General features: G+C 42.5%; 1 long non-coding RNA gene and 1 other non-coding gene across 2 annotated transcripts; both read right to left on the bottom strand.

Moving 5' to 3' along the window:
- Positions 1-1,824: 1,824 nt before the first annotated feature.
- LOC117354245 lies at positions 1,825-24,070 on the bottom strand. The gene is made up of 3 exons (XR_004538152.1): positions 23,943-24,070; positions 10,468-10,505; positions 1,825-1,892 (listed from the first exon to the last, which is right to left on the bottom strand). It is a non-coding gene; the product is annotated as an uncharacterized LOC117354245 (long non-coding RNA).
- TRNAK-UUU lies at positions 16,065-16,137 on the bottom strand. The gene has a single exon. It is a non-coding gene; the product is annotated as a tRNA-Lys (tRNA).

The following is a 24,070-nucleotide window of genomic DNA, read 5'->3' as shown; positions in this document are numbered from 1 at the left end:
TGAGAGTTGTTTTTAGTAACAATGGCTGTTTAAGAAACCATCTTCTACTAAAAGGATCCTAATACCAAATAACAACTTTCTTTTTTTTAAAAGGGGAACTAGAGTTCAGAAAGATAACTTGCACCTGGCGAGCCAGATTTAGTCAAGACAGGATATGGATGATTCAATCGAGAGAAGGGGGGGGGGAAAGACAGGATGTGCATAAATGGTTAGTGACCTTGTCTGTGATATGTTCATGTTTGAGCACATAGACAAACCGGATCCTGACCATAATACTTTGAGTAAAAAAGTGCCTATATGCTCATGTTTGAGCACAATACATAAACCGGATCCTGACCATAATAACTTGTTTGTGACATGTTCATGTTTGAACACGTATACAAACCGGATCCTGACCATAATCTGGGCATAAAAAGACAGGCAGAACTCAGTGGAATCGGGACTTCTCCACTGCTGAAGAGCCGTGTGATGCTGATATGAGATGAATGCGCTGCCTCCGATGTTTCGCTAGTCCCCCGATATCGGAGTGATGATGCAATATATATGGTAACAAATTATTGATTCCTTACTGCATGATTTCATTATTATAAAATTGTATGAATAAACCTATATTATGCTTTCAGTCATCTGTGTATGCTATTAATTTTCCCAGTCAGAGAGCTGGTGAGGGGAAGGGAAAGTGGGATATAGCTTTACCCTAAGAATAATAGCAATACACCTTTCCATCCAGTCTGCACTCCCTCTCTCCTTTTTACATGGTTCATTCCAACTTCACTGCTCTTTTCATTTTTCTCTCTGCTACATCAGATTTTGCATCTTTGTCCCTTCTTATTTCTCTGCTGATCTCTTTCTCAGCATCAATCTCTCTCTACTTTTTCATTCCTCTATCTCTCCCCTTTCCCTCATCTGATCTCTCCATTCTACCCTGACCCAGCTGTTTCCTTCCTTTTTTCCTCCTCCCCTGTCCAGCAGTAACTCTCTTCCCTTCCCTTTTCCTCCTTCCCTCCCAGCAGCATCTCTCCTTCTCCCTCCCTCCAGGTCCAGTAGCAGCTCTCCCTTTATTTTCCTTAGTCCAGCAGCTTCCCAGCCTCCAACATTGGCTTCCTCCCCTTCCCTCCGCTCCCCTCCCAGCAGCTCTCAGTACTTGCCTGCTGCAGTGCCAGTAGCATCAGTGTAGTGATTCACTTTAGCAGCCTTGGGTCCTTTGATGGGTTGTGCCCGCCTCTGAGGAAAAAGGAAGTTGCATCATCAGAGGCGGGCCATGACTCAGCAAAGGACCCAAGGCTGCCTAAGTGAATCACTGCGCTGACTCTACTGGTGCTGCTGCAGGCAAGTACTGAGAGCTGCGGGGAGGGGAGGAAGCCACTGTCACTGGGAAGCAAAACGTCTGAGCTCATCGGGCTCCCCTGATCTCACCAGCCCTGCACGGACTGTCAGAAAATTTTGGGTGGGCCAGATGTGGCCCGTGGGCCATAGTTTGCCCATGTCTGGACTAGTGTATTGTTTTTTCAACACACAGCCTTGTATTATTGAAAATTCCTTTATAGAGGGGCTTTCACAATGTCCCCCAGTATACCTGATGGGAAAGAGTGAAAGGAATGGAGACATTGCTGGTGCCATTCTTAATACCACCAGAAGGGGGCAATGTCATTCTCAGCTGCATCTGGGATGAAGAAGGAATGCAGGATGTGCAGGAATCCCTGAGGGGTGTGTGGAAGGGGGCTGTGGCGAGGAGCAGGAGAAATCAGAGCTCTGTAAAGGTACAATACTTACATTTTTGCTTTGCACAGCTCACACATACTTTCATAGGTGACGCCATTAGTGCCGCAGACAGGGTAGGGATAACACAACGTCTCGTTCTCCAGATCCTCCTTGCTGGACGGGCATGTAGGCTGCATAAAAAGCATACCAGAATCAGCATTACTTGCACAAAATGAAGTCTGTGCATAATCTTTCCTCAAATAATTAGAAATGTGTACACCAAGGAGTAAGAATAAATTAATTTACCTGGGGTAATTTTCAAAGCAAATGCACACACACATCACTAATATGAATGCTTTACAATAAATAATTTGATGAAAACCTGCTTAAGATTTCTGCATCAAATTTACGCAGAGGTTGAATCAATTGTCAAGGGAGAAATCTCTTTGGAAGTTACCCCATCAAAACTCATGTACACCCTAGATTATAGTCAGCAAAAATTTGTTAAAAGAAAAGTAGAACAGTGTCTCTCAAACTGTGGTATGCCCTGAAGAGATTCCAGAATTTTACTTTATTTTTTAAAAATTCCCTTCAAAAGTATACACTAGAATAGATGACATGTACACAAGAGTCTCTCAATATCATGTGCGTCTGTGTGCACAAGGATACAACCACCCAGACAAGCAGCATTTTTTGGCGTGACTGGTCCTTGAAAACTAACGGCAAGTAATTGTAGTTTTAGTTTTATGCAGTCGTTATCCTAACTTGAGAAACAAGGCAATCAACGGTTTGTCACCGGTTGGATCTCCTTATCTTTGCGAACTTGGATTTTCAGCTCTGACAGAAATAAAATTGAAAAAAAAAAGAGAATGACTGCAGGTGATGGATGATGAAATGTGTGTTTGCTTGTTGACTATCGAGCCGCATTTTGAGTTAATTTGTGCTCAAAAATAAGCACATTCATCACATTGATTAGCAAGTCTAGTCTATCTACGTTAGTTTCACCATTGTTACAATTGCTAATACATAGCTTATTGTTACATAGCTTATTGTTACATTACATAGCTTATACAACTTTAACCTTTTCCTATCGTGTGTCCCGGATGATGGGACATTCCCAAAATGTCATTGCCATCATATGTCCCATACTAATAAAGAGCCAGGAACACAAAATATTTGAATTTACAGACTTATGACTTATTTACATTATATTTACAATAGCCATAAATGATAACGGTGAATAATACAAAACTTTGCTAAAATAATTATGATTGGAACCAGCGTAACGTAAAATTTATTACGATAGGAAAAGGTTAAATAAATAACTCTCAAATTTAATTTTTTGTTGGTTTTGCAATGAATCGACTAAAAGAACTTTTTTTTTTTTTAAAAAAAGGGGAAAAGGCCTTAGAAGCCACGGGGCACACCTATGCCCCGGAGCTATGAGAGAGAGCTAGGCGTTTTCATTGGCTCTCCCCCATGCTTCTATCATCGGCCCAAAAAAACCCTTTCAGTTGCAAACATTTCAAAGTTCAAATACACTGACAAATATCTCAGCAAATTAAATATCTGAAAAGCAGGAGTGATGGCGAAAGCTAGAAGGATGCAAGGTTGCATAGGGAGAGGTATGGCCAGTAGGAAAAAGGAGGTATTGATGCCTCTGTATAAGACTCTGGTGAGACGTCATTTAGAATATTGTATACAATATTTATTTGAAGCTCACATCTTCATATTTCCATATCTGCTCATTTCTCTATCTCTGGACAGACTAAACTTATAGCGGGAATCAACCTCTGCTGTATTCCGCCGACGATAGCCAGCGTTTCACGATTTAAATAACGTTTGTTGTCTTGCAAACGGATCAGGGCCAAGATTTATAGATTTATTTTTACTCCAGTTCCTTCATTTTTTTGAATTTGCAGAAAAAGCTAAGCCCTGCCCCAATGCTGCACCTAACAGGGGTGGACTAACCATGCGGGCAACCTGGCAATGCCCAAGAGCCCAGAGCAATTGAGGAGTCCAGCACTTCCCACCAGCTGTCTGCCATTAAGCTCAAGGCAATGGCTCTGGTAAGCAACTGCTGAAATCTTTAGCTCAGCTGTTAACCCAGATCTGCAACGAGATTAAAACCTACCATGAAGAAATTCTAGATCGAATGGATGTTCATGCTGCAGCTTTATAGAATAGAGGAAAACATGATGGCCAGAAAGATAAGCAGCTCTGTAGTGAGCAAGTGTTTGAGGTGGACAGTGGAGGGTGCATGTGAGGAGTGTCAGGAAAGAAAGAAAAGGGGGACAGGAAGACAGAAAGAAAGAAAGAAAGAAAGAAAGGATGCACAGTTAGAAAGAAGTGCAACCAGGGACTCATGAAATCACCAGACAAGAAAGGTCGGAAAAATGATTTTATTTTCGATTTAGTGATCAAAATGTGTCAGTTTTGAGAATTTATATCTGCTGTCTATACTTTGCACTATATTTAACGGGATCCGGGGAGCTGGGGGTCAGGGGGGGGGGTCAGAGGAGGAGGATCGGGGGGATCCTGTCCCATTTTGAGGAAAAAAGTTAATGTTCATGTTACTCATACTGGACTTAGTGCTTACAAATGGGGAAAGTGTTTCTGATGTTACAGTGGGTGATCATTTGGCATCCAGTGATCACTGCATGGTATGGTTTAATATTAAGATAGGTATAGAGAGGGCTCATTCAAAAGCAAAAGTTCTAGACTTTAAAAAATCTAACTTTGTTCTGATGGGGGTGTACGTCAAGGAATTGTTGTCTGGATGGGAACGTCTGGAAGGAGTGTAAATGCGGTGGGCAAAACTGAAAGGAGCGATTATAAGGGCGACAAACCTTTTTGTGAGGCAAGTAAGTAAGAGGAAAAGAAGACCACTTTGGTTCTCAAAAGTAGTAGCTGAGAAGATAAGGAATAAGAGGTTAGCTTTCATAAACCACAAAAGATCGCAGAAAGACAGGCAAAAATATCTGGAAAAGTTTAGAGAGGCTGGTTGTGTAGTCAGGAAAGCAAAGATGCAAATGGAAGAAAAAATAGCTGACATGGTAAAATGGGAAGTTCTGGTGGCTCCGCTGACTGACCTTTTCAATGAGTCTCTAGAGTCAGGAGTGGTACTGGAGGACTGGAGAAGGGCATATGTGGTCCCTCTCCACAAAAGTGGAAATAAAGAAAAAGTAGGAAATAACAGGCTGTTAAGTCTGATTTCTGTGGTAAACAAATTAATGGAAACGCTTTTAAAACAGAGAATGGTGAAGTTTCTAGAAGCCTGTGGATTACAGGAATGGAGGCAACATGGATTTACTAGAGGTAGGTCTTGTCAGACAAATCTGATCAATTTCTTTGACTGGGTGACTAGAGAATTGGATAGAGGATGTGCACTAGATGTGGTATATTTAGATTTTAGCAAAGCCTTTGACAGTGTTCCACATAGACGTCTAATAAATAAACTAAGTGCCCTCAGGATGGGTCCCAAAGTGACAGGCTGGGTCAAGAACTGGTTGAGTGGAAGGCGACAGAGGGTAGTGATCAATGGAGATCGCTCTGAGGAAAGGGATGTTACCAGTGGTGTGCCTCAAGACTTGGGCCTGTTCTTTTTAACACGGCTGTCGGGTAAGATTTGCTTCTTTGCGGATGATACCAAAATCTGCAATAGAGTAGACAACCAGGATGGTGTGAATAACATGAAGAAAGATCTGGCGAGTTAAGATGGCGTCAATATCGCAGAGTCCTTTACTGCTGGATAAGTTACCTTTAGCCATTTGTTGTATGACCGCACTGAGTAACCAAATGTCTTATTCAAAGAGAAAGGGCTCAGTTCATCTGGACCCTCCACAGCAAGAACTTCCACTCCGAAATATCTTGGAGTTTGCCATGATTGCCACAAGTCCTCGATTTCCACGAGGGTTAGCCGAGCTCTCGCTGGTGGGAGGAGCTAAAGCCAGAGACTTCGGGTTAGAGGATTCCCTCTCCCCTCCGGGGACTATTCCACCGCCGTGCCCTGCTCTACTTGTGGTTCAGCCGGGTAACCCCTGTATGGAAGTAACGTCGGGGGAAACCTCTTTGGAAGGGGCTGAGTTCATGGAAGATCGTAGAGAGCAGAGAATCCTGGGAGCTAGTCTAGTGACTGAACCAGGAAATAAGAAACCAGCGGTGGTGACTCTTGAAAGCATATGGGACGCTCTTGAGAGATTGAACTAGATCTTCCCAGGAGCTAGCCAATCTTGTGAGTACAGCGGACGCTTTGGGGACATCATTATCTTCTACAAAGGAAGAGTTTGCCTTAGAAGTTAAGAAAGTTAACGATAAAGTGGCCAATTTACAAGATTTAACTAATGGTATTCAGAAGGAAAAAATTATCTTAAACAGAAAGATTGAACAATTAGAAAATTATAACAAGAGATTAAATCTCCGTTTATTAAATTTTCCAGTGGGATCTCTCAGAGAGAGAAAGAGATAATGGTTACTGCAGATTGGCAGCCTAAATGGGCCACTTGGCCTTTATCTGCCGTCATGTTTCTGCTTATTTCATAAGGACTTTGTGCCCTGATGGAGTTGTCACACCTTTACTTCTGGAGAGAGCACATTGCTCCTTGGCAAGACCGCTGTTTATGTTTAGTTCTAATCCCATGTTATGACTTTCAGCTTTGGAAGAAGAGAGCATTGGTTTCAAGTTGGTTGCCAAAATATAAACAACCTTCACTATGCAGATGATACAACGCTCATCAGAAGAAACAAAGAAGACAACCTGTATCTACTGGGAAAATTCAAAGCTGAAAGTCATAACATGAGATTAGAACTGAACATAAACAAGACGAAGATTGTGAACATGGAAAATAGAAGAATAGTTAAGGTCTGGCACATGTTGCCAGAGGATGTGGTAAGAGCAGTTAATTACTTAGTTTTAAAAAAGGTTTGGACAAGTTCCTAGAGGAAAAGTCCATAGTCTGCTGTTGAGACAGACATGAGAGAAGCCACTGCTTGCCGGGATCAGTACCATGGAATGCGACTACTATTTGGGGTTTTGCCAGGTACTTGTGACATGGATTGGTCTCCATGAAGACGGGCTACTGGGCTAGATGGACCATTGCATCATGTGCATATATTTAGTGAAGTTTGGCAGGGTCTACATGATGCAGGTCTGGCTTCCTCTGCCCAACTTCCTGCTTCACATGTGCCAACTACTAGTGCAAAGTGGCAGAGATGACAGCAGATTCTAGCAAGCTCTACCAGACCAATTCGCAATGGCTCCCTGGAGAACCCAACCTGACCCTGGCTTCGTAATATTTGGATTGTTCATCTTTGTTACTACAGTTTGGCTTTGACCTTTCATTTGGTGGGGCCTCAAGACAGTGTTTGGTGTATGGTTAGAAGTACCAGAATGGGATGATTCATCATGGCCGTTTCAGCGCAACCATGGTGAAATGGCTGCGCTGAATTGCTCTCTCCACCTCACCACGTCACTGCAGAATACCATACAACAGGCAAAGTGTATCTCCTCCTCAGTGACGTAGTAAAGGGGGACATGGATGGATCACCCCCCAGGTGCTGTCTTGCCAGATGTGCCGAAGCTTCTCCTCCTCCACATACCTCTTGAAAGGTTCAATAGTACAAACAGCATCTTCTACCTCCTGCTGGTGCTAGCCTTGGCTCCGTTCTGACATTAAATCCTAGTTGTAGTACCAGGATGTCACATCAGAGGAGAGCCAAGTCCAATGTAAGTAGGAGTAGAAGATGCCTCTCATGCTGGTCAACTTTTCAAGAGGTGTGTAGGGGGGCACTCAAGAGGCAGGGATGAGTAGGGGACATCTCTAGTTTAGGGGGGCTTACCTGCGCCATGACAGCTGTGGACCTTCTTGGGGTTGGGTGTAGGAAGATTCATTATGGCCAATTCAGCACTGAAACGGCCACAATGAATTGTCCTACCTAGACCCTCCTGTACCATGGCTGGCAAGACCAATCCGGAGTCACTAGAACTACCAGTCTGGTGTGACGCACAATGCACAGAAGAACCCTGCCGGTTAGAAGCCATAATCTGAAAGAAATTTTGAGTCCAGCATGTTTGTCGAATAAATTTAAAAAGATCAAAGAAAGGTTTGGACAAGTTCCTGGAGGAAAGGTCCATAGTCTGTTATTGAGAAAGACATGGGAGAAGCCACTGCTTGCCCTGGATCGGTAGCATGGAATGTTGCCACTCATTGGGTTTTGGCCAGGTACTAGGGACTTGGATTGGCCACCATGAGAAGGGGTACTGGGCTTGATGAGCCATTGGTCTGACCTAGTAAGGCTGTTCTTATGTTCTTATCCCATTGGACATTATAAATGTGGCTCTTGCAAGACCTGCGATGTGACTTTGCATTTACAATTGTTCAAAAATCCAATAGATGGTAAGATCTATAAAATCAAGCAATTTAGAAACTGTAACACCAAGCTGGCAGTTTACCACATTTTATGCCCTTGCAATCAAATTTATGTTGGCAAGACAGCTAGGATTTTAAAAACCCAAATGAACGAACATAGATCAAGTCTCAAGAGAGCACGGATCGAAGCACCTATGGTTCAACATCATTCGGATTATCATCATGAATTTTCACAGTTAAAAAGACTTCGTTTAAGGATTGAAAAAGGACAAAAATGGACGAAAACTGGAAAAGCACAAACAACATCAAAGCAAGTGCCATAAGGCGGTAAGAGGGGCTAGTAGAGACAACAAGGAAAAAATAGCCAAGGAGGCCAAAAACTTTAAGCCATTCATAAGAACATAAGAGTTGCCCCTGCTGGGTCAGACCAGTGGTCCATCATGCCCAGCAGTCCGCTCACACGGCGGCCCTCTGGTCAAAGACCAGCGTCCTATATATTAAGGGGAAATGACCCGCGAAGGAAGCAGTGGGGCCGTTAGATGACCATGGAATAAAGGGAGTACTAAAGGAGGACAAAGCCATCGCCGACAAACTAAACACATTTTTTGCATCTGTATTTACCGAAGAGGACCAGAAGCCAACACAGGAAATGAAGACGGGAAACTGACAGGGATGACAGTCAGTCTAGAAGAGGTATGCAGACAGATTGATAGGCTTAAAAACGATAAATCCCCTGGACCGGATGGCATCCACCCGAGGGTAATCAAGAAACTGAAAGGGGTTATAGCTGAACTGCTTCAACTAATAGCCAATCTGTCGATCAAATCAGAAAAGATTCCGGAAGACTGGAAAGTGGCAAATGTTATGCTGATCTTCAAGAAAGGTTCGAAGGGAGACCCGGGAAACTACAGACCAGTGAGTCTGACTTCGGTACTGGGAAAGATAGAGCCACTCATAAAGGACAGCATCATCGATCATCTTGACGGACACAAACTGATGAGGACCAGGCAGCACGGCTTCAGCAAAGGAAGATCTTGCTTGACAAACTTACTGCACTTCTTCGAAGGAGTAAATGGGCAGACAGATAAGGGTGACCCGGTCAACATCGTATATCTAGATTTTCAGAAGGCATTCGACAAGGTCCCGCATGAATTGGTTGGCGGATAGGAAGCAGAGAGTGGGGGTGAATGGACAATATTCGGACTGGAAAAGTGTCATGAGTGGAGTGCCGCAGGGTTCAGTGCTTGGGCCTGTGCTCTTCAACATATTTATAAATGAACTAGAAATTGGTGATTAAATTTGCAGATGATACAAAGTTATTCAGAGTAGTGAGGACACAGAAGGATTGCGAAAACCTACAGAGACATAAATACGCTCGAGGAATGGGCCGGGAAATGGCAAATGAGGTTCAATGTGGATAAGTGCAAGGTGATGCATGTCGGTAACAAAATTCATAGCACGAACACAGGATGTTTGGTGCTATACTCAGGAACGAGACTTGGGAGTATTTGTAGACAAGTCAATGAAACCGTCCATGCAATATGTGGTGGCGGTGAAAAGGGCAAACGGAATGCTAGGAATGATTAAGAAGGGGATCACGAACAGATCTGAAAAGGATATCATGCTGTTATACCGGGCAATGGTACGCCCCCACCTCTCCAAGGTGAAGAGAACAAGAGGGGCAAAAGTTAGAAGGGAAAAGATTCCATACAAACGTAAGGAAATTCTTCACCCAGAGAGTGGTAGAAATCTGGAACGCTCTTCTGGAGGCTGTCATAGAGAAAAGCACCCTTCAGGGATTCAAGAAAAGGTTGGATATGTTCCTGCTGGAACAGAACATACGCAGGTAAGGCTAGACTCAAATAGGACACTGGTCTTTGATCTAAGGGCCGCTGCGTGAGCAGACCGCTGGTCTGACCCAGCAGCGGCAAATCTTATGTTCTTATCATTGATACCATATGCAGAACCATTCGAGCTGGTAACCTGCCTCGTCTCCAGTTACAGCGCGAACAGCGCTGGATTTACAGACTTCAATCTCTAGAACCAAGAGGCTTAAATCAATGCATTGAATGGAAAGCCTTCTGGTAGAATGCTACATTTTACTTGTATAGCAATTTAAATGTGAGTAGCATACAACTGTGTCTAGGACATGAAGGATTTTGCCCCTTTAAATCTCAAGCACGAGCCCCTCTTTTCTATCTTGTGCTCCAATTGGCTGACACACATTGGCATCAAGCGCCATATGCCGAATGAACGGAGTATAAGTTGAAAGCAGGAGGTTTAAATTCAGAGAATTTGTGAGTAGAAAAGAAGGGTGTTTTTTCGTGTTCATAAACATCTACTAAATATTGCTGTGTGAAAGGAACAATTATGATGCAAGCAGAATTGTTATGTTCACCTCATATCCATTCGGATTGATATCAGCAAGGACAACATCTGGAAAAGGAAAAAGAGAGAAATTCATTCAACACAACTAAATATGGCAATAAACAGAGCTGACAATCCAACTCTTACGTCAGAATCAGTTCAAATGCCGTAACAGATCCTTATCAGCTGGGAGATTAAGAGAGGTCCTTAGGGGTATCACACAGCCCTCCAAACAACATAGTTTGAATGGGTAAATTCTTCATAGGCCCCAAATAAGGAGGAGGAGGTACCACGGGGCCTATGAAGAATTTACCCATTCAAACTATGTTGTTTGGAGGGCTGTGTGATACCCCTAAGGACCTCTGTTAAACTCTAAGATATGTAAGCAATTTAACAACTATTCCAATTTACAAATCTACAATTCAGTCTATATGGGTAAACTCCAAGATTCAAATTGGATGATAGCAGGAATACGTATTTTAGATGATGTCATTTCTAATGGTGCTATGCTTGAATTTTCACAGTTGCAGTATAAATTTGGACTTAATAAATCAGAAAATTTCAGATGGATGCCATTCAGACGGGGTTCCCTGAATGGAAAAACCTTAATAGTCACCATAGTATGGAGTCTCTTTGTTTCCAGGCCGCCCAGTGGTATAAATTATTAAAAGGATATACTAAGAAGAAATTAAAAACTGGTTTAAGAGATATTTGGAGCATTGAGATTAAGCATGAAATTACTGCATCTCAATGGCCACGAATTTGGTCTTGGAGGATGAAATGTACAGTTTCAGCATCTATGAAACAAACTTGGTTTTTTCTGTTGCATAGAGCGTTATGGACCCCTGTTAGGTTGCAAAAACTAGATAGTTCTTTGTCTAATAAATGCTGGCATTGTCATCTAGAAGCAGGAACTTTAGATCATTTATTGTTTCATTGCCCATACATTATGAATTTTTGGAAATCAATTTGGGACCAAATTAATAATTTATTAGAGAACCCAGTGGCATTGACTTATGATACTGTGATATTTGGGATGGAAATGAGAGCCAAAAGTCAGATTTCTGCAAATAACAACAAATTATTACTTATAATGACTTGAGTTGCCATTCAACAAATCACATTTAACTGGAAAGATTGGAAGAGATTGAACTACAACTTCTGGTGGAACTCTTTATGCCATATATATAAAATGGAAAGGTTTATTGCAGTACAGCGGGGTTATCTTAAAAAGTTTCAGGATGTGTGGAAACCATTAATGAAATATTGTAAACATTAATTTAAAAATTGGTTCCCTTTTATTAATTGTTAATTTAAAGTGTAGGGAGGGGGGTATGTTATTATCACATGTTTTTATGATAATTAAATATATGAAGGGGAGGGATGGGATTGGGTAGGGTATAAGAATATGTGAGATGTGCCAATGATTATTTCTAAGTGATGTATTTATTGTTTATGTGATTGAATATATTTTAACACTTAATGTAATCTTGAAAATTTAAAAAAAAAAAAAAAAAAAGATTAAAAAAGCTAAGTATCTGTTACGGCATTTGAACTGATTCTGACGTAAGAGTTTGATTGTCAGTTTGTGCTTATTAAACGGAAGACTGTTGTAAGATGGCTCAAATAAACAGAGCTGCCATTTAGGGTTACCAAACATCGGGATTTCCCCAGACATGTCCGGGGGTCCGGACAACTTTTCCAAACCCGGCACTTTGTCCGGGTTTTGAAAAGCTTCGAGAAGGGGCGTGACGTCATGGCGTTGCGTCCACGCATGGGGATGGAACTGGGCGGGCCTAGGGGCGGGGCCATGAGTCCGGATTCCCTTCAGGAAAATCTGGTAACCCTAGCTGCGTTGTGTTAGCCTATCTTTATTCACATGCAATATTTTAACCCTCAGGGAAAAGGGATGTTCCTGGAAGTGGAGACTCAGCCTGATTCTGGAAATGGCACCTACCACATGTCAATCACTGCTAGGCACTGTGTCTGTTTTTTTGTACAGATGCCTATATTTAAGGTGTCTGACTCGTACCTACAGACACCTACGGCCTCTTCTGGCGTAAGACATGCCTACGCTGTCCTTAGGCATGCCTAGGTGCTTCAATAGATGCCTACATTGTAAGCATAGGTTTAAAAGAAATGTGGGTCCCAATTGGTCTATTAGAGGGCAGTAGGATGCCTACCAGCTATAAGGCCCAAACTGCATATGCAAAGGTCTGAAATTTGTCATCATAATGGAAGATGCAGAACCAACCCTAGAATGCGTTCCACCTACCTACCCTCTCATTCCTCACTATGTAGGACTATTAACTGAATATATCTTCCACCTATTACTAAGAGGTTAACAACAGAACATACATTATTACATATAACGTATTAAAAATAGCAATCAAATATAGACAAACGTGGCCCTGCCAACTGAACAGTTTCAAAACTGGGAAAACGAGCTAAAACAGGTCACCAAATGTTCGGCTCCTACTTTTCACGTGCTGTGAGTCTATTTTGAAGGAACACTAACCCTCAAATTCTATAAATGGCACACAACTGAGCTAGAGAATAGGGTGAATGTAACTTTAGCCGATCTTTCTTGCATTTATGCCTGTGTGTTCTTATAGAATGCGTGGATCAACCAAAATCAACACGTCTACACTTAGACAGGATCATCTACGTCAAGTCTATGGTTGGGGTAAATGAAAGTACCTAAACGTATCAAGTTTTATGAAGATTTGATTTAATCGCCTATCAAATTTCTAGGCAATATCCAACAATTAAAATGGGTACAATTTAAAATGTACAATACAAAAGACCGACTAGGCCAGGGGTAAACAATTCTGACCCTCGAGAGCCAGAGCCAGGTCAGGTTTTCAGAATATCCACAATGAATATGTATGAGATGGATTTGCATGCCCCGCCTCCTTGAGATGCAAATCTCTCTCATGGATATCCTGAAAACTTGACCTGGCTCTGGCTCTCAAGGACCGGAATTGCCTACCCCTGGACTAGGCTAACACACTGAAACAGACAGGGGGAGGGGAGAAAGGACAGGAAAGAACAGGAGTAGGGAACTCCGGTCCTCGAGGGCCATCATCCAGTCGGGTTTTCAGGATTTCCCTAATGAATATGCATGAGATCTATTTGCAAGCACTGCTTTCAATGCATATTCATTGGGGAAATCCTTAAAAACCGGGCTGGAATACGGCTCTCGAGGACCGGAGTTCCCTACCCCTGGGTTAAGGAAAGATATGGAGGATCATGTTGTGTTTAGATTGATTGATTGCTTTGAGCAAGCTGAAAGCTTCCAAACTTAACGGTGGCATGAATCTCCCTGATTTCCATCTTTATCATATTGCCTCCTTAGCTCATTATGGAGCTCATTGGTTCCAACACTCTTTCCCATCCAATGTTCCTGCCTGGTTGGAAATGGAAAGATTCATATGCTCTCCTTATCCACTACACATCCTTAGTACTATGACCTTGCCTAGACGCTTGAAAATGTATGGTCTGCTGAGTGCAACACAGCTAGTGCTTCGACATCTAGATACTTTCTTTAAGTATTAATAAATCCACAACTGTGCTTTTCTCAGGGAAAGAAGGCGTTCAACTCATTAATCCAATCATAATCGATAACAAACCTCTTAATCACACTACTAATACAAAAATCTTGGGTGTCATAATAGACAATAATCTCACCTTTCGACCACACATTAACTCTTTGGTTAAAAATTGCTTCTATAGACTAAGAATGATTCGTTCGCTGGTCCCCCTTCTTGATTCTCCATCTCTCAATACTCTAATTCACTCCCTAGTGATCTCAAAATTAGACTATTGTAACTCTTTATTAAAGGGGGCTTATCTCAAGGATATTAGGCGCCTCCAGATTATACAAAACACCGCAATAAAGGTAATTTCAGGTTCTAAAAAATTCGACCACGTCACGCCTCTACTCCAACATGCCCATTGGCTTCCCATTTCATATAGGATAACATTTAAAATAGCTCTTCTAGTCTTTAAGACATTAAAAAATAATACTCCAGCATTTATAGATAGACATCTGATTCCGTACAATTCGCCTAGAGTTCTCAGATCATCCTCACAATCCACCCTATATGTTCCCTCTTTAAAAATCATTGGTACTCGCCGTGACTTGATTTTCTCGGTTACTGCTCCAACAATTTGGAACTCACTCCCTCTTTATTTAAGACTTGAACCAGACTTGCAAAAATTTAAGAATAGCTTAAAGTGTCTTCTTTTTAAAGAAGCCTTTAACTAAAAGTTTTTGTTTTTTTTTGCTGGTTATTTCCTACTTTCATCACCCTTCATCAAATTAAGATCCCCTTCCCTTTTAAATTTTTCTTCTGTTCTAAATTTTTTCTCCCTCACCTTCCTAATGTACTACCCCATTTTGGTTATTTTATTTTAAAATTGTATTTTTTCTTTCTTTCCTACCGTTTCATGTGGCATGTCACCCCAGTTTGTTTTTTACTTTTTTAAAGTAGTCATTTTTAATTTTAATGTATTTGTGATTTTATTGCCTTTGTAAAACGCTTTGTAATCTGAAAAGCGTTTAATCAAATATCATAATAAACTTGAAACTTGAAACTTGCTGATATCTTCATATATGACAACCTAGATATATCATTATGGCACAACTCCAAACTTAAACACAATGGTAAACATTTTTCATGAAAAAAATGGCAGACTGCTGGTGTTTGGTCGGTAGATCAATTGAGAACTTCTGAATCATTCATACCCTTTCCTGTTTTTTGTTCTCTCTACCCCACTTTACTCAACTGCCAATCCCAATGGACTTTGTTGACATCCACCATTGCTCAATCATTCATCCCTTCTAGAGATACTGCAACCCTCAACTCTGTCCACCGCTGGTGCATGTGTGTTTTAGCTGGAGGCAAAGCTATACTTTCTCCTCTCACTCCATGAAACACTGGGAAACCATGCTTTCTATCCCTATTCAAGACATTGATTGGGAACTTTTATGGTCTGTGACGAATAGACCCCTGTTGTCATCGAGAATCTCTCAATCTATGTTTTTTCTCATGTGGCACGCAGTTTGGACTCCGTTCCGTATGTAGAAAGCTAAATTCAAATCTGATCCCAAATGCTGGCATTGTTTGGATGCTGATGGTACCCTAGATCATATCTTATTTTACTGCAAACATGTTCACTCGTTTTGGACAAACATCTGGTCTACTATCCAAAAGGTTACTGCTTGCTCCTCAGAGCTTACTTTTGACATGATAATTGTTAGATCTCAACACGCTTGCTTTGCTAACTCCGCATGTCCCACTAAACTGATCGATGCCATGTTTGTTGTAGCTCTCATGCATATTCTAAAAAATTGGAAGTCAGCCTCTCTACTAGATTACACCTTTTGGTGGAACTCGTTATAATAATAATAATAATTTTATTCTTATATACCGCCATGCCCATCGAGTTCTAGGCGGTTCACAACAATTACATTAGGATCCGCATTGACATGCCGATTTACAAACAATGAATTGGGTTTACAAACAATGTATTGGATTTACAACATCTTCAGCCGAACATGGCTGAAGGAGCGGAAGTGGGAAGTAGAGAGAGGGTCAATAGAGGGGGGGGGGGAAATTTGAACACCTGAACAGGGACTTGAACCCTGGACCCTCAGATTAAAAGTCTGATGCTCTACCGACTGAGCTATTCAGGCTTCATATGTTATGTATGTATCATAAATATGAATCCTATGCCTATGAAAAACGCTGTATCTCTAAACTTACTATTTACTCCTCTTCTCCTTGGAAATTCTTGGATCATTTTGTACATTCCAGTTAAAATGACCTCTCTTTATATTTTACTGCCATAGGATGACGTACTTCTTTGTAGCTTTGTTAGCTTCTTCCTTCTTTCTTTTACTTTACTTTCCTTGTCTCCCTTCTTCTCTTCATGCTTCTCTCATCTTTTTAAGGGTCCGTCTTACTGTTGTGACTTTTCTAGGGTGGTTTGGGAGCTATAGTTATAGTGGAATGTACATTAGTTATGTTATCTCTCTTGTATTGTCATCTGACATATTGTACTTTCACTACATTTGAGTTTATGGAATGTTGTTTTGTTCCCCAAAATTCCAATAAAAATTTTGAACTTAAAAAAAAAAAGATTGATTGATTTAAAAAAATTTCTATAGTGTTTTAAATCAAAACGGTTTACAAAAATGTTACATACATAAAATTTTGCAGCAAATAAAACAAATGAACACAGATAATCAAACCTTCAGAAAATCAGCAAACGGGGAAAATCTCTACTTAAAGAAATGCGATTATAAACAATTGTGCTTTAAGTCGTTTTCTGAATGTGCCCTTTCCGTATTTGCACAGCAAGAGATTAAGTTTGCTTTTGTACCGGTTTAGGGGTTTGTTCCCTCTCTAATATGGGGCAGTAAGGCATTCCATTGTTGTGGCGCGTTTTATTAATTATCTTGAGCGATGGGATACTTAATAAGTGTTGGTCAATGGATCTCAGCGAGCGGGAGGGTGTGTGTGGAATAAGGAGTTTATCGATAAATAGTGGTGCTTTGGATATGAATGTTTTGAATGATACCTGTATTATTTTATATGTAACTAGTCTTTAAGCCCGTTAATTAATGGGTGCTAGAATAGATGTGTGTGTCTGTCTTTCTTTTTCTCTGTCTCTCTCTTTCCTTGACTGTCCACCACCACCCCTTGCCTGCTCTCCCTGTCCAGCAGTAGCTCTTCTCCCTTCCTTTTACCTCCCCTCTGTCCAGCAGCAACCCTTCTCCCTTCATTTTACCTCCTCCCTGTCCAGCAACACCTCTTCCCTGATCCCCCTGACCAGCAGCATCCCTTCTCCCTTCGTTTTACATCCCCCTTTCCAGCAACACCTCTTCCCTGCTCCCCCTATCCAGCAGTAGGCCTTCTCCCTTTGTTTTAGCTCCCCCCTATCCAGCAGCACCTCTTCCCTGATCCCCCTGTCCAGCAGCAGCCCTTCTCCCTTCGTTTTACCTCCCCCCTGTTCAGCAACACCTCTTCCCTGCTCCCCCTGTCCAGCAGTAGGCCTTCTCCCTTCTTTTTACCTCCCCCATGTCCAGCAGCACCCCTTACCTGATCTGCCTGTCCAGTAGTTCCCCTTCTCCTTTCCCTGCTCCCCCTGTCCACCATCTGCTACTCGGGGCAGCCTCGGGGCTTTTGCTAGGCTGGCCCACCTCGCTGCCTAATAGAAACATGACGGCAGATAAAGGCCAAATGACCCATCTAGTCTGCCCATCCGCAGTAACCATTATCTCTTCCTCTCTCCAAGAGATTCCACGTGACTATCCCAGGCTTTCTTGAAATCAGACACAGTCTCTGTCTCTACCACCTCTTCCGGGAGACTGTTCCACACATCTACCACCCTTTCTGTAAAAAAGTATTTCCTTAGATTACTCCGGAGCCTATCACCTCTTAACTTCCTCCTATGATCTCTCATTCCGGAGCTTCCTTTCAAATGAAATAGACTCGACTCATGCGCATTTACGCCACGTAGGTATTTAAACATCTCTATCATATCTCCCCTTTCCCGCCTTTCCTCCAGAGTATATATTTGTTTTGAGAATATGCTTCACTTCTCTAAGACAAATAAATTGTCACCAGTCTCCCAAGACAGTCTCAAGTCAGTATTTTCAAATTTCTTTCTTAAAAAAAATAAATAAATATATATATATATATATATATGCACACACACAGTATATTGGTATAATGGATAAATCAGCTCCAGGACTCTCCCGGAGCCTTTGGCCTCCCCCTTCACATAATGTCATCACGCATACATCACCGCGCAGACATGTGACAGCTTTCTAGACTCGGCCTGGGCCTCAGCATAGCCCTGGGCCTTTCCTGTGGCTCCTCCCTGCAATTTCCCCACATGTTTGCTGTCCAGAATGGCTGCGTTTGTCACAGATCCAGCAAACACACTGGATCCATCGTCAGACATGGGACTGGGGCCCAGGGCTGCTCCTTACTCCTAGGCAGTGCCCAAGTCCCCCAGGATTCAGTTATTTTTTAATTTGGTTCCACTAGCTGTTCTGCTGACCTCAAATCTTCTCTGCCTCCTGGGACTTAAAGCAATTTCCCTGTTTTCTAATTTCCACTGAAGGTGTGAATAAGCATGTGGATAAATGGGTAATGTGTCAAAACCGCGCAAGACAATCCAACGCAGACAAAGCCAGGCTGACAATCGCGCACAGGACATCAGCACGCCAGATTTAAACTCTGTTTGAAAGCGCTCAATTTGAAAGAGAAAAAGCCTGTTTCCTCTATAATGGGGGGTTCCCCCCACAACACCCCCCAATGGCAGCACCAACATTACTAAGTTAAGTGTGGTGGTTCCCCCCCACACACACACAACCCCTCTTGGAGCGCTTTCAAATTGAGTTTAAATCCGGTGTGCTGATGTCCTGGGCGCGATGGTTGACCCAGCTTTGTCTGCGCATGATTGTCTCACACGGTTTTAACTATGTATTGGATAAAGGTGAGCCAGTTGATATAATATATCTAGATTTTCAGTAAGCTTTTGATAAAGTTCCTCATGAGAGGCTCCTGAGAAAATTAAAGTGTCATGGGATAGATGGCAAAGTTCAGTTGTGGATTAGGAATTGGTTATCGGATAGAAAACAGAGGGTAGGGTTAAATGGTCATTTTTCTCAATGGAGGAGAGTAAATAGTGGAGTGCCACAGGGGTCTGTACTAGGACCGTTGCTATTTAACTTACTTATAAATGATCTGGAAATTGAAACGACGAGTGAGGTGATTAAATTTGCAGATGACACTAAACTGTTCAAAGTTGTTAAAACGCATGTGGATTGTGAAAAATTGCAGACAGTGTAAGGATTGATGTGGACCCCACAATGTGAGGTTGTAGGGGTTATGTGAGGCGCCCTTACAAATGCCAGGTCCCGAGTTCAATACCTTCACAGAAGATTCACAAGGAAGAAGACTCAAATAAGAAGCACAGCCCGAGGTGATGGCATAAAGAATATATTATAGAAATAGTCTTACAGAAAAGCAATATTCATAAGCATTACAATTAATGAGAGAGAAAAGCAGTTTCCCTGCCTTACAGAGTCCAGAGGAAAAGAGAGACAGATAAGCCTGAAGTTCCAGGGAGAGAGAGATTGAGAAAGGGGAATGGGGTGACGGTCTAAGCTTTGGATTCCAGAGATAAAGAGGATAGACAGAGAGATAGACAGAGAAAGAGAGGAGGCTTTTATAGCTTGGAATCTTATTCTGAATATAGAAACTATTGTATTTCCCAGTATCTTTCTGTTTAGAATTTGTAAACTGTTTGAAACAATGGTTAGTTTAATTGATAAGGAAGGTGTGATACTTGCAGGCATAATAGATGGGATTAGTCTCTGGCTTAGCCTATCTTCTTGATAAACAATCCAGTCTGGCTGGATGCTTAATGTAGGTGAATTCTGTGCAGGAGCATTTAGGGTCTAACTGCATCAACATCCCAGAGTCAGATTGATATAATGTCCCATAAGCCTTTGCTGACATTGGTTAGGCTAACCCAATGCCAGGCTGACAGGCGGACCTTAGGAAACTGGAAGACTGGGTGTCCAAATGGCATATGAAATTTAATGTGGGCAAATGCAAAGTGATGCACATTGGGAAGAATAATCTGAATCACAGTTACCGGATGCTAGGGCCACTTTGGGGATTAGCACCCAAGAAAAGGTAGAAATCTGGAACGCTCTTCCGGAGGCTGTTATAAAGGAAAACACCCTCCAGGAATTCAAGACAAAATTAGACAAGTTCCTGCTGAACCAGAACGTACTTAGGTAAGGCTAGACTCAATTAGGGCATTGATCTTTGACCTTAGGGCCGCCGCGGGAGTGGACTGTTGGGCGCGATCTTCCCCTTTCCCATTCCCTCCCCCAAAAAAGGCAGGAGTGATGCCCACTTCCTCCTGCCAACAGAAGTCCCCTAACCCCCCCCCCCCCCCCCATAGCTTCAAAGGAAATTGGGAGCAGGAGGGATGCTCAGTCCCTCCTACTCCGAGGCCCACCTGTCCAAAATGGCGGACCTTCCCCTCCCCAGTGCATCATGTTATGTACAGGGAGGTGCCTAAGGTCCTGATTGGCTAAGACATCTCCCAAGGGGAGGGGTCTTTGGCATCTGAGCCAATACGGTCCTTAGGCTCCTCTCTTTATATTCTGAGATACTAGGGGAAGGAATCTAAGACCCTGATTGGCTAGATTGAGCCAATCAGGGCCTCAAACTCCTCCCCTTGCATAGTGCGATACAGAGGGAGGAGCCTAAGGCCCTGATTGGCTTAGATGCTTATGGCCTCTCCCCATGCATAACCTGATACACCAGGGAGGGGAAGGCCTGCCATTTTGGACAGGTGAGCCTCGCAGTAGGAGGGACTGAGCATCCCTCCTGCTCCCAATTTCCTTGAAAGGTACAGGAGGGTTTGGGGGTTTCGGTAGACAGTGGCAGAAGGGAGTGGGAATCCCTCCTGCCTTTTTTAGGGGGGAAGGGGGAAGGTTAGGGGATATTTAGGAGAGGCGCCTGGCATGGGGGTGGGCCTATGGTGGCATGAGGGAGTAGGCATCCCTCCTGCCATTTCGCTGCTGCAGGGGGGTAGTCAGCATGGCAAGAGGGAATGGGCATCCCTCCTGCCGATTTTCGCTAGCGTGGGGGGGAGGGAATCCCAGTGCCACGTTCATCGGGATCATCGGGAAGGATCTTCATCGGCAGGGTAGGGGTTCTTTTTTTAATGGGGCAGATATTGTGCATGTGTAACACGCACTGCATCTGTGCCCATTAAAAAAAAAAGGTTTCTTGCCCCGAAGAGCTGAGTGGCAGGAGGCTGCTTTCGGGGCTTCCCCTGCCTCTCAGCTGTTCTTCCCCTGCCAGCTCTGCACATGCGTGAGAGTCACTCTTACAGCAATCAATCGGACGGGAGAGTCGAGGATTACAAAGAACCTCCGCGTGAATCATTTACATGTAAACATTTCAGCGCATCAATAGTTCTTTTTGAATCGGCCAAAAATCGGATCAGAGCAGACCCACATGGTCTTACCGATCCTCTTTAGTGCATCTAGCCCCAAGTACCTACCAACTTTATAGAGAAATAATTCTCGTATGCCAAGAAATAAACCTCCAGCTCCTGACCTTCCAGAAAAACACCGACTATTGTACTGGACAGTCCACCTTCTAACAGCAGGATCAGTCCAAGCCATCCAGGATACAGGATGCATCATTCAACAGGGATACCACCTCTGAATCATATGTCTCAAATGTGAATGCTCCTTGCTGTTACAGCACATGGTAAGAACGATTCATGGAATTACGAAGATAGCGCTGGGGTAAACCTTTGCTTATCCTTTCCATTCCAAACCATTCCATCTCCAATCTTATGACAATATCAGACAACTTCAAAACATTCAGAAAAGAAATCAAAACCCTGCTTTTCAAAAAATTCATCCAAATATCTTAACCCCTCCTCTTTTACCTCCAGAAGATTCACCTACCTTCAGATAACCTTCCCCCAAATTACCCACCTTAACACCTTCCAATTAAACAAATACCATAAATAGATTGTAACCTACCCTCTCTAACTGCATTCCATATGTATTTTTCATACAGTTCTTCACTGTCAGTTTAATTTCATCCTATAAATTCACATAGAATTTTTCTTTTTTCAACCATCTTTATTTTCTCTTCTTTATTAATTTCCAGGTACTTTAGTTAGATTGTGAGCCTTCGGGACAGTAAGGGAATTTTTTAAGTACCTTCTTGCTTCTCATTTATAATCTTAATGTATATTTTCTTCAAACCGCTTAGAACCTAACGCATGTAGCGGTATATAAGAAATAAATTACATTACATTACATCCATGCAGTTATGTAAGGTAGACCTCGGGGAGGGGCTCGTTCCAGGGAGAGGAAGGGCTGCTTCCTGAGGGCTGGGGGAAGGAATAGGAATGAGGGGGCAGTTTTGGAGGCCAGGAGGGGGATTGGAGGGGTCTTTTCAGGTACAAAATCCAGAATCCACGTAACTTCGGTGACTAGTGCTGGATATTCAATGCGAGTGCCCACACATGGCTTAGCGATAAATATCTGGGAATAATCTAGCCGGCAGAAGTACGCATTTTAAAAAATGGTGGCTGAATATCTGGGATATAAGCAGAGCTTAAAGTGGACTCGATGTAGAACTGGAACCAAGATCCCTCATCATTAGTGTAACATGTCCAAACTCACATACCCCTGACTCTGCCTGCGCTGTCGTGTCCTGTGCCAGCTGCACCAACCTCAAACTATAGTCTGGGACTCTAGCATAGAAAGCGAGGTTTTCGTCTTAGCCCATTCCCCACAGGAACCTCTTTCCCTGTGTAGATAAGTCCTAAAGGAGATTGCCACAGGGGTTATCCCTTCTGAGGGTGACTGTACCTGGGAATCTTGAAAGTGTCAGAGCAAAGAACAGGACAATGCCAGTTCCCTCCATCGCACAGCCCTTCACGTTTCTCTGACTGCCTGTCTTTCTTCTGTATGCTACGTGTCCTACGTATATTTATATAGGAGCAAACTATGGGGACATTGGCAGATAGAAGGAGGTCATAGACCAATAACCACAGAAAGACATCAAAAAATTCACCAGTGCAGAACATCAGGAACACGTTATAACCTTTCCCAGGACCTTGTGTTTATAGAAGGTGTCTGTGCCAGGAGGGAATGACTTTTACTATGGATCTTCACACTCTTTTAATGCTGTCACCCCCAAATTTTTGATATCCCTATGGAATCCACTGTAATAAGAGGCTCTTAAGATTATGCTGGGCTACAATCCGAGCATGTCCAGGCAGTTCATCCTTCTGGAGAAGCCACTTGGAAGTCTGTTTGCTCTCCTCTGGGCTATACTTAAATTATTATCTGGAATTAAGAGGAAATGAATGCATGGTGAGGACTTCAAGATAAAGCAGTGCCAGGGAAGCTGGAGAGTCTTACTGCAATGAGCCACTGGAGCTGGAAGTCCTGGGATCTGCACCAAACAATTCATGCTTCTTACTAGCAGCACAGTTCAAAAAGCAAATTGGGACACTGTTTACAGACAAGACTTGTTAAAGTATACTAATAGCTGTGCCCAAGCACATGTCTAGGGGGCACGCAATGAAGCTACTAAGTAGTAGATTTAAAGCAATCCAGAGGAAATATTTCTTCCCTCAACTTATAATTAAACTCTGGAATTCATTGCCAGAGGATGTGGTGAAAGCAGTTAGCTTAGCAGGGTTTAAAAAAAGGTTTGGCTATTTTCCTAAAAGAGAAGACCATAGACCATTATTGAGATCGCTTGTGGAAATTCACTGCTTGTTCCTAGGATAAGTAGCATAAAAATCTGTTTTCCTCTTTGGGATATTGGCAGATACTTGTAACCTTGGTTGGCCACAGTTGGAAACAGGATAATCAGCTTAATGGACCGTCAATCTGTCTCAGTATGCTAATTCTTATGTTCTTACCTTGTAGAATGCAAGTAAAGTCAGTTGCAGACTTCCAGAACCTTTTTTTCTTAAGTACTGTATTTCCTTATGTTGCAAATTGCTAGAACTGCTACTTTTAGTAAAGATTTAATATTTGTGTAGCTTCA

The sequence above is a fragment of the Geotrypetes seraphini genome, chromosome 2 (assembly GCF_902459505.1).
Source record: "Geotrypetes seraphini chromosome 2, aGeoSer1.1, whole genome shotgun sequence".
Lineage (NCBI taxonomy): Eukaryota > Metazoa > Chordata > Amphibia > Gymnophiona > Dermophiidae > Geotrypetes > Geotrypetes seraphini.
Note: the sequence above shows the minus strand (reverse complement) of the source record. Positions and strands in the feature narration are given on the sequence as shown.